This window comes from Falco cherrug, chromosome 13 (assembly GCF_023634085.1).
Source record: "Falco cherrug isolate bFalChe1 chromosome 13, bFalChe1.pri, whole genome shotgun sequence".
Taxonomy (NCBI): Eukaryota; Metazoa; Chordata; class Aves; order Falconiformes; family Falconidae; genus Falco; species Falco cherrug.
This window is the reverse complement of record NC_073709.1, coordinates 24,170,820-24,185,983: the sequence shown is the minus strand read 5'-3', so window position 1 is coordinate 24,185,983 and position 15,164 is coordinate 24,170,820. Positions and strand designations below refer to the sequence as shown.

General features: G+C 39.4%; 1 long non-coding RNA gene across 2 annotated transcripts in view; it reads left to right on the top strand.

The window, feature by feature from the left end:
- The window catches only part of LOC129737303 (uncharacterized), a 65,628-nt gene that overhangs the window by 41,787 nt on the left and 8,677 nt on the right, over positions 1-15,164 (top strand). Inside the window, exon 3 of one of the 2 annotated variants that reach the window (XR_008735006.1) lies at positions 3,362-3,615. The exons of the other annotated variant lie outside the window; for it this stretch is intronic. This is a non-coding gene — a long non-coding RNA (uncharacterized LOC129737303). Of the gene's footprint in view, positions 1-3,361; positions 3,616-15,164 lie in introns of those variants that run through there. 2 annotated transcript variants of the gene reach the window in all.

The following is a 15,164-nucleotide window of genomic DNA, read 5'->3' as shown; positions in this document are numbered from 1 at the left end:
GTGGAAGTGGGTAACAGGCATGAGAGGATGGAGGAATGCCTTGAAATTACAAATTAATACTAGTTATTAAAATGACCAGTTAAAAATAATTATTATTTGTAAGCTTGATAATAATTAAACCAGTTACTATCTGAGAGTTAAATCCTATACGAGTATCTTCTAACTGGAAAGACCACCTGAGTGTGTCTAGGTGCTCAGGTTAAAATGTTAAGAGCTGTATAGTTCAGCTGGTGCCGAAGCCAAATGTGCTTCAGCAGCGGTTAATGCTCAGGTTCTGCCTCCAGCAGAGCTCTGGTTTCCCAGACGCTTCTTTCTCACAGTAGTGTCATCCTCTTGCTGTTCATTCTTGCTTGCTGCCCACCTCTACCTACATAGCCGCTCATGTCAGTGTAATGGTTTGCATGACTGCGCAGTGAATTAGATCAGGAAACTAATTCCGTTTTTTAAATATTTTTTTTTTTTTTTTTGGGGGGGGGGGGGGGGGTAGGGGAGGGTTATTTTCTTCAATGCAGTTCAATGTGTGCCCGTACCAGCAGTTGTCCTGGCACAAATAAGGTTGTGGTGCACGGTGGGAGTAAGTGGGAGGGAACAAGGTCTTAAAGCCAGCACTGTTGCTGAAAGAGATGTTTGTGAAAATACACCTTGTTTTGGTGCAGAGCAGCAGGAAAGAGGGTGTAACTAACTCTTCCGGGAATTGCTGGGTTATGTGTGGTCATTTTGCTCAGAACAGAGACCTCACTCTGAGTGTCTGTGGACCCCCATTCAGATCCCTCTTTTCTGTAGCAGGCTGAAAGAAATCCCATTGCTTCTAAAGTCTGGAAGAGCATGCTGTGCGAGACTGGAATGATTGTAAATTTATTCCCTGATAGGAAGAAGAAAACCCAATCAACCTGAAATTTTCTGCATGATGCTGTTGTTCTTTGGTGCAGTCATCTCACTGGCCTTTTCTCCATTGTGCCCTGGGCACTGCTGCCTCAGGAGATGCTACAAGTGGCTCGTCATGCTGCACAGATATGCGTCCTTTCCAAGTATTCACCTCAAATCTGGCATTCCTTGTGCTGTAAGTCCCTCCTGGACTGCAGTGGCGGCACAGCCAGCCTGTTCACTCCTTTCCTGTGTATCTCGCAACTGCCCCTGAACTGTAGTTCCCTCAGGTACAGAGGTTCTTTGCCTTCCTTTTTCCAGGTGTAATATAGTAAGATTTTTGCTCTTTATCTGGTGCTTTCTACGTACAGTTCTCACAGCTAGGTAGGCACCTTCTCATATCTTACACAACAAAGTAGACAGAGTTGATTGTAGCAGCTTGACCAAGATCACAGCCTGGTCTCTCTCAGAGGGTGGAATAGTTAAGTAGTTACTGCCCAAGTCATCTGCATATCAACAACCGACCTCCTTCTGGCAACTTGATTCGCTTATTTTTGTGTGTGCATATTATGTTTCTATGGTATGTATTTTTCATTAATATGGCCTAATTGGGCCATTAAATAGTAAAAGCTAACCAAATTCTTCTGTATGTCTGCATGCATCTCTCAGTGCATACCTTGGGACCAGGCTCACGTGGATCACTTCTCTTGTTCCAATCCTAAGTTCTTCTTGTCCTGTTATTGCTAAAGTACACAGTGCTGTCCTGATGCAATGTATATACCTGCTAAAGCCCTTTGATATCGTGGGGCTCACTTACCTGGGCCTGAAGGGGCTCATCTCAGAGTCAGAAACTGAGAGGAGCCTATACATTGAAGTCAGGGGCTTGATTCAGAAACCTAAATGGGATAAGAGTTTTGTTGTATGACACAATGGGAAGATAATGGTGTTGAAGAATAAAGAACAATATCCCCTGACATTATCTTTGTTATATAAACTCGTTGATCCCATCAATTCTGTGCATAGTCTGTTAACAGGGCAGCTACTTGAAGCTTTTTTCCAGTTTTTACTCAGTTCTTGGTTGGGCAGCTTCCCCATCAGGATCGATGCCATTTTGCTTGAGTAAGAGGACCGGTAAAAAGGAGAAAGCATTTTGGAGTTTGTAGCGGTGTTAAGTCTGTAAAACTTCTTAAGCCCCAGCCAGCCGGAGAAGCTAAGACACCGAATCGGCTCTGCCAGGCACCTGCAAGCATGCTCACACCCAGGGTTGTCATTGCTGCGGTCCTGTGTATGTCCCCGTAAATCAGCAATGTGCCGGCTTTCTCTCCTCCTGGCTTTAGCGCTCGCCTGCAGGTCGTTCTGTTTCTGCGCGGGGGTGAAACCGTGTGTCTTCGGCGGCAAGTGCAGTTTCCCGGCGGTTGCGTTATGCTGCCCTCTAGTGGTAAGATACTCTGGTCGCAGCCTTCTCTCAAAAGCAGGGCGCTCTGCGGCGCCTCTCTCGCTGCCTCGTTCACACGTTAATGCTGTTCTGGAAGAACCGTCTTGCTTTGGAAAGGTTGTCTAAAAGTAACAAAAACACTTAGGAAGTTCTTAACAGAGGAACTTTGTAACAAAGTTGATGTGAACTGAGAATGGGACTTTGACAACATGATTCAGTTTCAGGTTTAGTTTTTAGGTTTCCGTTGGCTGCCTCAGCCATTCTTCTGTGGTGTTCTTTGAACTCAAATGGAAGAATATTTGTGGGAAAAGTACAAAATACCAAGTCAAGGGGTTTGAGTTATCACTCCATTTCAACTGTAAAGTGTTGGTGAAACTTTGGATGTCATTTTCCCCTACCATTTTCTGGGTGGAGAGTGGGGTGACAACAATAACTACTTCATCACGGTGTTTGAGGATTGTTGATGGAGACAAGGTCCTCAGTGCAAAGAATATGTAGTGTAAAAAACAGTAATACATGGCCTGTTTCAATAGGACTCGGGATCTTTGAGAGAATCCTGTCTCAGGAGTGGTATTTTTTCATAAGCTTGCAAAAAATCAGGGAGAGTTCTTACTATATGTAGATCATAATTTGTAGGTTTTTTGGTTTTCAGTGAATTCTTGCCTAGTATCACAGACTCTGAAGCAGATGGAGGCCAGGGGAAAAAACCCCACAACAACAACAACAATGAAAATGAAACACCCCCCCCCCACCACCAGATTTAAGTTGTTTATTTTTCTTTTCTTTATTGTTCATGTAGGCATATTAGAATATGTTTTGTTAGCATGTTTAGACCTACAATGATAAAATCATTGATTAATTATGATTTAACCTCTAAATTAAAAAGAATAGGTAATTATTTTGAGATAACTAGAAAGTAATAATAATTTCAAGTTACTGTCTGGTATCCATCTAACTGTAATGATATACAGGTGAAAATTCCACCAATTATCCTGCTGATAATTAAAACCTCTTCTTCTAGCAGAAGAAAATTCACATGCATTTTTCTGTACTCTTCCACAGGCATAAGTATAGGAAGAAAGGAAGTTCATAATTAGCATCACCTCCAGCCAGTGTCGCTTTTTTCTGCCCATGCAGCAGTAATCTGGGGGACTTTAGATCTCCAGAGTAACAGCAATTAGGTAAGACCTAATGGTTTTCATAAGTCCAGATTGATGAGAAGGTGTGTCTCCATTTTTGGAGGCCACTGTTCAGGACTTGGCAGATAGATGTATCCTCTACTTAGGTCATTCAAGTGAGGCAAGTGGACAGTTCATTTAACACTGATCAAAGCTAATTTGAGGGGTGGCAGATGTATGCTAGATGGGTTGTACCTCAGTGTGTTTTGAAGTGTTGCTCTAAAGGCATCAGTGAAGGATTTCCTGTGAAGGGAACAGCAGTAATGTAAGTTCCATGACTTGTCAGACAAACCACGTTCTGTGCCTGTGCCCTGTACCAAATTGCTATTTGCTTGGGTGCCTTGCTTTGTATGTAGTAGCTTTCTCACATGCGGGCTTTTAAGACACTGAAGTGTTGCTTTGTCTTTAATATATGTATGGTTCACCACCTCTATGGTCCACCACCACTTAAGGCCCTGAAGTTAGCTAACATTAGTTCAACTCAGCATCCCTCCCCCAAGTGGTCAAGGACCGGCGCTTGCTGACAACTGACTTGCTACTGCTAATGAGGGTTGAGATGAAGCTGTACCTCACAGATCAGTGCCATGGACCTCCATGTGCATAAATTAATTGTGGATAATTGTTTGATCACTTACAAACACAGGACATAATATTGAAACTAAATAGTCCTCACATACAGAGTCATCAGGGAGAATATAAACTCCTCAGTTAAGTGTTCTCGATTGCCTGGGGGGAGGCGGGATTTGCAGGTTAGGTGTGTGCTACCTGGGTACCAAGATAGATCCCTCAAGTGAGACAAAATGAACAACTCTGCCTTACAGCAAGTACAAGATACATCATGGTTTAAAAAAGGTTTCAAACTGAAAAATAGGTCTACTGCAACATCTAATAATTCTCCAAATGTTATCTACTCTGCCTGGCTTAGATACCTCCCTTAAAAACACTAGAAGAGGAGCAATGCTTTGATAAAATATTTAAAGAACTAGATCCTCATCCAAAGATTATTGGCAAAGAGGCTTCTTTTGATTTTCAGAACCTGAGAACCTGATTTCAGCTTTTGATTTCTATTGGGACAGCCCTGTTGTTTCAGCGGAGTCTGTCTGGCTTTCCAGTGACATCACACCTGGTTTGAAATCATAAGGGAAAGCTGTTCGCCCGTTTTTCAGTCACAGTAGGGTCTATCCAGAAGTCTATGAATATATAGATTTATGGTCTTTCTGAAAGTAGTTCTAATTATGTTAGCAATTGATATCAACCCCTGTGGGCGTTCGGTAGTCAAGAAATCTTTTATGTTATTTCATTCAATTAAAGTTGATATTAAAGGTATACTAAACAATTCTTAGTAAGCAGTGGGAAGTGCCGCCTTGTGGACATTTCTTCTTTTACTTTCTCTCTTTTTTGTTTGGTTTTTTTTGTTTGTGGGGTTTATTTGGTTAGTTGGGTTGGGTTGGGTTTTTGGGGTAGTGTTTTTGTAGCAGCACGGTTGAAAAAACATTGCAAGGAAGTGCACAGTAGAGTGAAATATTTTGTCAGAGAGCACAGTACAAGACTTAAACCTTCTGGTTTTTTGGTGTGTTTTGTTGGGCTTTTTTTGTGGTTTTTTTTTTTTAATATTAGGAATAACTATTGCAGCTTGATACATTGTTTGGCTTATGTGTGATGGATTTTCCATACATGTGTGGTAAGAAAGGAACAAATTCCTTCTCAGACTGGGTATGTAATTTTTTTTCATAAGTAGCATAGCCTGCTAGTTTTGGGTCATCACATGATACTATCTGTTTTTACTCTATTGGCTGCATAGTTTTCTCTTTAGAAGCTGGGAAATTTGCTTATAGCCCTTAACTGTATCCCTAACACCTCATCCTACATTGTTTTAAGTGAAGTCAGCAACTGGCTGCCTTCAATTCTTCACTAAGTATAGAAAAATTAACCCATTCCTTACTCTCTTACAAGAACTTTTCCTACAGATCTTTCAAATTTTTAAGGGTCAAGCCCATTAAAAAATGAATTATTTACTATGTAGCAGTGACAAAGTTGATTTCTGCAGATGAATTACTTCTAAATTAATATTACTTATACTCTGTCAAAAAGTTTCCTTCTATTTATTCATCCTCTCTTCAGATTTTTGAGTTTATATGCCCTTTTGTGCTGATTTATGTTTCCAGATGTGCTGTCTTTTTATATACAAGAAGTAATTTAGATGTGACAGTAAAGACAGAGAATTTCTTTATAACAAACACTGTAGATACTACTAATTAATACTTTTAATAATCTGTTTCTCCCTGCTTAAACCACATAATACCAGGATTTACCACTGATTCTCTGGAATTTTATATCAGTAGTGACCGGGAAGTCTATTTACTATGCAAATAAAAATAAGTAGTACAAATAGTGTTAAGGTTAGGGAAAATATTTGACTAGAAGATAGTAGATGTGAAAAGTACATGTCTGAATAGCAAGCAATTAGAATGGGTTGACACAAACCGTTATAGCTCCATGGAAGTTAATAAACCTATACCAATTTATATGAATCAATAGTAAAAATAATGAAGTTAAGAATAAAAAGGGGGAACTACGGATGGGACTTGGAACGCGCAATGATGAAGTTGCAGGAAAAGCACACAGCAGAGATGACAGCAGTGCTTCAGCCACTGGAATATTTTTTTCTTTGGTTCTGTATGTCAGGTAGTTGGCTCATAAATGTTTTTTTATACGTGGAAGAATGTGGACTAGGTAAGAATGTAGTTGAGTTTGTCTCTAGCTTAAAAAATACACTTAAATGGTCCAGCCGCTGGATGTCTCTCTTGTTCTGCTTACATGAATGGGGACTGGCCTTTCAGAGTGAAAAACCTGCATCTGGGGAAGATAAATGGGTCAGTATGGAAAGCCAGCTGCCCAGTGCTGCCCAGCTGACTGAAACGATATGACACCAGTCCAACTGTCAACACGATAGACTATAAGTATGAGATGTAAGCAAGATTAACAATTGAGAAATGCATTCTTCTTCCATTACAAAAGCACTTCTTACCAGCGCCATTCTTCTCAGTTGTGCTCTGCACATCTGTATTAAATAACCTGCTGCCAATAATTGAATATTATTTGAGAAAATAAGTTACAAATCAGTAGTGCCTTTCTCGATAATTACAGTGTGTAAGCAAATACGATATTAGGCTGGATAGTGGAAATGCACCAGGTGAATTTTCTTTTTCCCTGCCAGGGGTTTCTGGCTCAGGTCAGTTGCAGTTGGTAATAACTTAAGCTAGACAAGAACCCGATTTCCCTTTTCTAGAAGAGTCTGCACCTTCTATTTATTTCTCTGCTCTCAAACAGAATTGAGAGACACACGCATTTAGAACTTCCCAGGAAATCCTGTTCTGGAAAAGTAAACATTAGGAGAGACCTGTGTGAGCTGAGGGCACAGAACCAGGTACTTTGTTTTGCTCAGCTGCATTGCTTAAGCAATGGAAATCTTTCTGCAAGCAAATTATCAGCTCTTGTTTGTTTGAGGCATCAAAAATAAATGAATGCAGGAGAATGCTTAAGAAATCCTTTTGTGGTTAAGAACTTTGAGGTCTCTGACTTGTGTAGAGTTTTGTACTGCTTTGTAGCACACATTTCAGTGATGTGAAATACAGGGGAGAACAGAGTGAAGCCTCAGGCACTGATTTCAGAACCTGTGAAGGTGCGTGCTGAGAGTTTAGGGTTTCAGCAGTTTAGCTAGGATAATAGGGTTAGGAAGGCACGTAATAGAGATCTTTAAGTTTCATGGTAATGTGATGACTAGGTAATTTTTTCCATTCTTCAATTCTCCACGCTATTTTCAGGAAGAGTTTCATGTGTATATTGTGAGATAGTATGTTTCCTTATATTCATCCTATTTATTTGTTTAATTCTTTAAGTTAAAAACCAACTTAGATTACAAATTCTGAATGCTAGTAGTCTGCTATCTTTCAGAATTTTGCGGGATTTTTTTTTTCTGTATCTCTCAGTATATACGAAAGAAGTTACGTAACTTTCACTGTAATGGTGGGCCAATATTTGAGCTCATTTAGTTTATTTCTGTCCAGAATGTTAATGTGAAGTGATACATTTTTGTGTACATTCTTCATAATCAGAGTGGGATTAAACTGAGGTCCTGTTTCCCTGAATGTAGCAGGAAAAGAAGACAATAGGAAACAGCTTCTTTGGCAGTAACTCAAGTCTCTTTCCAATCAGTGCTGCACTCAGAAAACTCTTGCTCCCTGTTTTTCTCCCTTGATGGGGATTCAGGATCATTCTACAAAGTATTTCACTGTTTTAAGGGTTTTTTTGCCTGCATCTGTAACATTTCTGACTAGGTCACTTAGACCATTTTGCAAAATTTAGGTATACCTTTGTGTTCGCATCCACATGGCTCAGATCTTTTTTTTTGCCTGGCTTGTGACTGGTGCTTGGGAGGTTATCTGTTTGTCTGCATCTTCTGTTTGCCCACAGTTACATTTTAGAACCATTTTCCTCTCTAGGACTGCAAACTGGTTTCATTCTGCTCATGTTTCCTGTCGGTTTTCTCTGTAGCCATTAAGGAAAACAGGCAGGGAAAGTATGCCTCCCGCTTCTTTGTAAAGGGTGGGGGTTTGAGCCAACCTATTAATGTGTTTTGAAATGTGCTGTTACCAATTCTTTTGAGCTTCACTTCTTTTTAAAGGACCTGAATGGCATTTGGTTGTCCAAGAAGTTTTGCTCTCTCTTATCTTGGACAGTGAAATTTAAAGAACATCAGAAGTGTTGCCTAACAGTCTAAACTAAGCCTTAAACAAGGGGATGTGCTTATTGCCATGTTTTTGAAGTCCAGGGCAAACAAACCTGCATTTTGCTATACTGAATATTTTAAGGCCTCTACTCCTTCTGGATTTTAGCTTTTCCAGGTTAGTATTGGGAAAGATCTTTGCCTAATCCTGATTATAAAAACAATAATGAGAAGTGGTTATTTAGTGCAAGAGCCAGATTGTATGGTTGTTATCTTTGACTAGCAGTGAAACCCCTGGAGAGTTATTTAATTTTGTAAATTAGCATGCAGTTAGAAAAGGAGTTTCACTTTTAGTATTTTAGGGGATATTTGGATTTTTTTTTACCAGCAAAATCAAGAATAAGCATCATCACAAAGTACGGTTTCTTTATAAGCTTTCAGCTAGATTTAGTGATTGCTTCAAAGTTCATTATTAATTATCCTATATTGTGCCTTGCAACAATATTTGTCCCAGTGTTGTCAGAGCTCCCTGTAGTGTGGAACTATTAAAACTCTGCAAAAGGACACATGGAGGGAAAAAGGGATAATAATGTACGCAGATGAGTGCAGTACAGAGCTCTGAAGATCCAGTGTATTTTTAGTCAAAAGCAAATGGCTGTCTAATTCAGGAATTATGGAAGAAGAGTGGATCTGTAATTATGTTCATAATTAGAGAGGTCCTTTTTTGGCGTTTAATCCAAATAATGTAAAATGTTGGTTTCTGAGCACCATAGAAAACATCAAAGCCGATAATGTAGGAGGTTGTTGTGGTCCAGGGAAAGGAGGGGGGACTGAATTCTATAGCAGTGAAAATCAGCATTGCTCAGTTGGAGCTCTTTATTGTTATTGATGTACACTAGTTGAAAATTGGTTTATGACTTCAAGTTGCATAGAAACAAAGTAAACCAAAGGAACTGTTATGAAAGCATCCATCTAGGAAAACATTGGGGGAAGAAAAATACAGTGAAAACAGCACTCGTTCTAAATTAAATTTCTCTTAAATTTAATAAAGTTTCCTAGTGGGGAGTTCCTGGAAAATGTGGACTGAAATGTGAAGCAAACTTTGATTGCTCTTTTAGCTGCCTTGACAGTGTATTTACAAGAACTAAATTTCTTTTTTTTTTTCCCCTTTATTTCTAAAGAAGCTTTCTAGAGAAAAATACCCATGCCTCATAACCTCCTTAAGAAACATTTGCTATGATTGTTTCCAAAGGAACAGCTTAATAGTTCCATAAATATCAAAGTTAATAGGCCTCTAAAAAGAAGGAAAATTGCCTGTAGGTGATTTCTACTTCTGCAGAAATAGTTTGTCTAAACTTTCTCTCAAGGCCTGTTACCTATTACTGCATACTTTGCTGTCCTGTTTTTAGCTGGTTTAAATCAACATGGGTAGAGCAATACTTAAATAAAATGTACTTGAGGGTAAAACACGGTCTAACAAATAATATAAAAAATAAACAATATTAAGCATAGCTTGTGACTATAAGGAGATCAGAAACAGTCTAATGGTGACACACTTTTTTTTGAAAATGCAAGAGCTGTGCCATATCACCATAAAGCCATACTTACAGCTTTGAAGGAAAGATAAAATCTTTTTAAAAGTGTCTTCCAGAGAAGAGTCTGAGAAAAAAATTGGGGTTTTTTTCTTGTATTGAGTTGCTGTTTGGTAGGAAGCAGGAGCTGCTTCTCTCTCTCTTTTTTTTTTTTTTTTTTTTTTAACAGCCCTTTCCCCCTTGATTTTAATTTTAATGATGTTAAGGCACCTAAAATTCTTGATAAGCAGCTTTTACTACTAGATATAAAATCATTATTTTCTGTGTAAACTTGGTAATGTGTGTAAGTCTCATAATGATCATACTTAGAAATCAAGAGCTCTTGCCTCCCCTTAGAGGTGCAGGAAAACCCAGCTGCTGGCAAATTAATTTATATTGTGCTTTACTGACCTTCCATGTAATATTGTGTTGTACTGGGGGTACTTATCATTATTAGACAGCTCACAGAATCATGCTTATGAAAAGACATGGGAAGTATGAGAAGAGATTGCTAGAAAATTGGGTCTTCCTGTTAGGGTTTCATAACAGGCTTTGAGCCCTGGTGGACTTGCAGCTGCTGGAGCCTTAAACCAGTCTAAATGCAGTAGAGCTGATTTTACAGAAGGCAGCAGGAGACTGAAACAAGGCTGAGCAGTGCTGGTTTGTGACAAGGGAACGATCTGAAGGCTGCTGGTACGCTCCCCATTGTGGCTGAGCTGGTTCCATCCAGGAAGGTGAACTGTGATATTGTGTGGGATTATCTGCATCCCCATCGGGGTGCCCATTATATGGAAACTAAGAGGCCCTTGCCCTACTCTTCTTTATTGTTTCTGGTTTTGCTAATTTCATATTATGTGTAGACAGCTGTTTATTATGTTAGATATTTGTATTTCACATTCCTCAAGTCTCCTAAATTCTTTGTCAGTGGGGAAGAAACATTCATGAAGTTTATCCACTGGCAAGTTTTAGAAGTCTAAAGTTTTACGTAGGAGCTTTTATCAAAATCTTTTTTTTTTTGAAAGCTAATTCTAGAAGTGTATTGTTACTAGTGACACCGCTGTCAGACTGGGTCCCTCTGGAAAGTGTATGCCTCCTTAGAAAAGATGATTAAATCTGGTAGTCTTGATTTAAGAGTGAGCTGTTAATCCCTCAGCTGCTGTTTTTTTAACAAATCCATCCCTGATGCTCCATTGCAGGTTGTAGTGTACAATAAGGAAAAACATTTTTTCTCCTTCAGGCAACAAGTAAGCCTCTCCCCTTTCCCTCTGTTCAACTGCAGTTGAACAAAAAGCATCGTAGAAACACAGAGGTAGAAACAGAATTCAACTTGTATTTCTTATAATCACTAGGTACCATATAAAATAAAACTTAATCCACAACACTTTTGTCTTTAAAATGTGTGTATCTTCTTTCCCGACTATCCTATTCTGAAAGAATGAGGCAGGAATGAACCATGCAGTTAGGCTGGCTCTGGTCTTCTCTTGCTCTGCTGTGGCTGTAGCATCAAAATTTCTATTACCTCTCTCTCGCTTGATCTTGGGGGTCCTTCTCTACTCTTACTCGCCTTCTTCCACTGATCACTCCGTCCTCCTTGTGCCACTCTTCCCTTTTCTTGATTCTTCAACAGCGTTTCAGTTTGCTCCACATTGGCAGGCCTGGACCTAGTGTATATTTTGTTCTGTCTGATGGGGGAAGTTGAAATTTAGCATCCCTTGGATTTCTCCGGGTGTTGTGTAATTGAATTGTCCAGAGTGTTAATCATCATTTGATTATTCTGACATTCTTGATGAAAAAGTAAGTACATTAAAATCATAATGTAATTACCGAATTTGCTTATAGCATGAATGTATTTCTTCTCAGTGACACTGAAATTATTTACTACTCCAAATATTTGTATATTTTTTTGACAGATATGCAGTGGGCTATGAGTAATTTTAAGGTGGCACAGTTTACTCCATGCAGCTTAAAAGGAAGGATTCCCCCCCCCCCCCCTTTTGACCCATCACATTTTATTATTAATGGACATATTTGAATTGTCAGCTTTCCCAAAGCCTTGGTGTATGGGCTGGAATGATCAGATTAATTGTTTAAGCATGTCGTTGCTAACTAGGAGTACCGAACACACCCTTGTTCTTGCTTTATCTTTTCTGTAGCAGTTCTTCTGTTTGTTTCATTGTTTATTTTTTTATTCATCCTGTTAGTTGAAACATAAGAATTTCAAGCCAAAATTCCATACCCTGTAATGTGGGCATGCAGGCTTCCAGGAACTGTGTGGGCTAGGAAGAGACTTTTGACATTGGAGGCAGGATGCTAAGGCAGCTCAGCTGGCAGGTTAATGATGATTGTCATGAATATTACATGATAGAACCAAACCAAAACTCCCAGAGAGACACTTATGCACAAATCTTACATAGCAACACAACCAGCTCAGACAGCTGGTTCTCTCTAGGCTTTCTTGAAAGAAGACAGTGCTGAGGCATATTAGGATGAGTGTTATAAACCGGAAAGCCAATTTGTGATGCACTGTTTGAAAGTTAGAGGTCTTAATGATTTATAGCTTGAAGCAGAAATGCGTTTTCTGAAGTAGATAAATAACAGGTAAATTACATCTGTGCTCCTCACTTGTATTGTTTCAGAATATTCTTGAGCTTTGTGCTTGCTAAAAATGTGTACAAGGGGTGAGCCTTACTGTTACAGCTCATACCAGCTCTCTGGTGTGCAGCTATAGTCCCACTTCTTCCTCTGAAGTTCCTCTAATCCCTTCTTTGCTTTTTTTTCCTCTCTCAAAAGGCCACATTGCAGGGCACGAAATAATAAACTGCAGTTGGGTTTGTTTCTTTTTTGTGATTTGGCCCCAGACAGGATAAGAACTTGCTGTTTGCAGAGCTGCTCCTTCAGCTCCAGTTGTGCAAAGCTAGCTCCTGCTACATGGGAAAATTGCTCCAGCACATGCAAAAAAATTAAAATTCAGGAAGCTTGGACATAACTTTTTGAAGTAACGCCAACATAGATCTGGGATGATTTCCTTAAAGCACTGCAGTCATGCTCAGTTTCTAAAAGGATATCTAAATGTGAGACATGCTGTATGGCCTAGAGAGTAATTTTTGTTACGCTTCATAAATTGGGGTCAGATTCTGGCACATAACTTCCTTGACTTTTCTGGTTATGTACATTTATACTGACTTAATATGTGGTTCGGTGACTTTCAGACACCGAAAGGAATGAGCTGAAATAACAGAGTAGGTTTTCTCAGATAACTGCATGTAGGCATGATCCATTTTGTGGTGTTATTCTGAGTATAAAAAGATAAAGTAAATTAAACTATTTTTAGGTGCTATGAGTCAGTCTAAATGAGTTGGTGGAAAAATATAAATGAAAGGACGGTCCAGTCAGAGGAAGTTATGGAGAGTAATGCTTTTATATAAACATTCTGCAGAATTCATTTGCCTTTCCAAACCCTGTCTGTAAATCAAGAAGTGCTTTCCAGTGGCTCATGGTGTCATATGGCGCTAGCTGTCTTTGTTTTCAGTTCAATTGCATTAAAAACAGAATATATGTTTTTTAAAGTAGAATTTGAAAAGTATTCATCTAAATAATTGATGTGGTTATTCCAGTGATATTACATGACTATGAATAGTGTGCACAATCAGAAATAGGAAGTGGCCAGCAGGTTCCCAGCTGTGAAGAAAACAGTTCAGTGAGATGATTTTTCAGCTAGTATCAGGACAACCCCTGATTTATTTCTGTTGTTAAATCAAACAGCCTAGCGGAATGTGCATAATTTTTTTAAGGGTAACATAAACCAGATACGTTTAAAAGACTTAGTTTGACCAGCTTGTATTTGTGGTTTTCACAGTACCATGAGGAATTTACATGCATACTCGCTGACAGGGCTTGCAGTAAGTTGAGCTACAGTATTGTGGAATAGTAGTTTGTAACTATTTCCCTATGTATTTAAGTTTCCCATAAATATATATTACTCTGTGAAGCAAGTACAGCTAACAGAATTATTCAGATAAAGTCTTGCTTAAGATTTTACTCTTTTTCAAGCTGAAAAGCTCCTTTAGGTGCTTAGGGAAGTTCAGGTTAATGTGTCTGCAAAGGCTACAACAGTTGTTCTGGGATTAGAGGGTCATTTCTTCCTTACTTGGAATAGCTGTTTTCTCAGAAACTAGCTAAGCGTAGTGGATGAAAAGTTTACCTCGAGCTTCCAGCAGCCCCCTCATTCTGCACATTTTGAATGTATCATTACAACTCGTGACGTTGTTGGGAAACACCTTTTATACAATGTCTTCAAGTGGCTGAGCCAGAAATACTGTTGGGGTCATCATGGTTTCTACCAGTATTTCAAAAAATAAATGACCAATGGACATATAGGCAAATTCCAAGCGATGGCAGGCTTGGATGGACATGGGTAAGATATGGGCACTTCAGCTGAAAGATGAAACACCACAAAGCGATACCTCTTTGGAGCAAGGAAAAGCTAGAGCTTCAGAAGGTAGCATTCTTGGTATTACAGCCATCTTAGGGTCCCACCAGGGCAGTGAACATTACTGTCTTCAAATGGCTTAAAGTCCCAATAGGGATGAAAGACAAAGGGAATTCAAAGGAAGCATCGGCTCATTTAACAGCCAGGAAACTTAGCATTAAGGACTGCAAAGTTGTAGTGGAGCTGAGAATTGCACCTTCGTTTCTGTGTCCCTGGTCAGCTCTTCAGCAGCAAAACTCCAACCCTCTTTCTTAAACTAGAATGGGCATCGTTTAAAGACAAAATGAGAAAAATTGCTAAGTTAGGGACTGAAGAGCAGCAGCGTGATTTTCTATGAATCCAGGCACCTGCAAGGTATCAAAGCCAAAGGCATCAGTATTTTTGGGAAGTGAGACTGAAGGTGTCAAGAAAGGAGCCAGCAGTCACAAACTGTTTAGTTCATGCTGATTTTCCCAGAACTGTAGCCAAGGAGGATGTCACACTTTTCTGTTCTCAAGTTCAACCTTATCTCTGAGTGCATCTGCAAGTTTCATCTCTTTGGAAACCATGCTCTCCCGTAAGTTATTTATAATCTCCTGCTGCTTCTCGTAAGTAGTATTTCGCTCACCTTCCTTCTCTCTGCCTTGGGTGGTTATATTCCACTGCTAGGCTGCTGCTTTGCACATAATCCTTTCAGCAGCCTGTTTTCTTCCAGCTCCAAGACATCCTAAACTCAGAGGAGATCATTCAGAGAAATGGGAAGGAAGTATTTACTCTTGGCAGCAGCAGTTTAGGACATATGTAATATTTAATGTGTAGAATCATAGAGGCTCAGCACATACTCAAACTTCCCTACTAAGCGTAGTGTTCTTAAGATCCTTTCAGCTTTACTAAAATTGATAGGTTGGTCTTTTGCATGTTA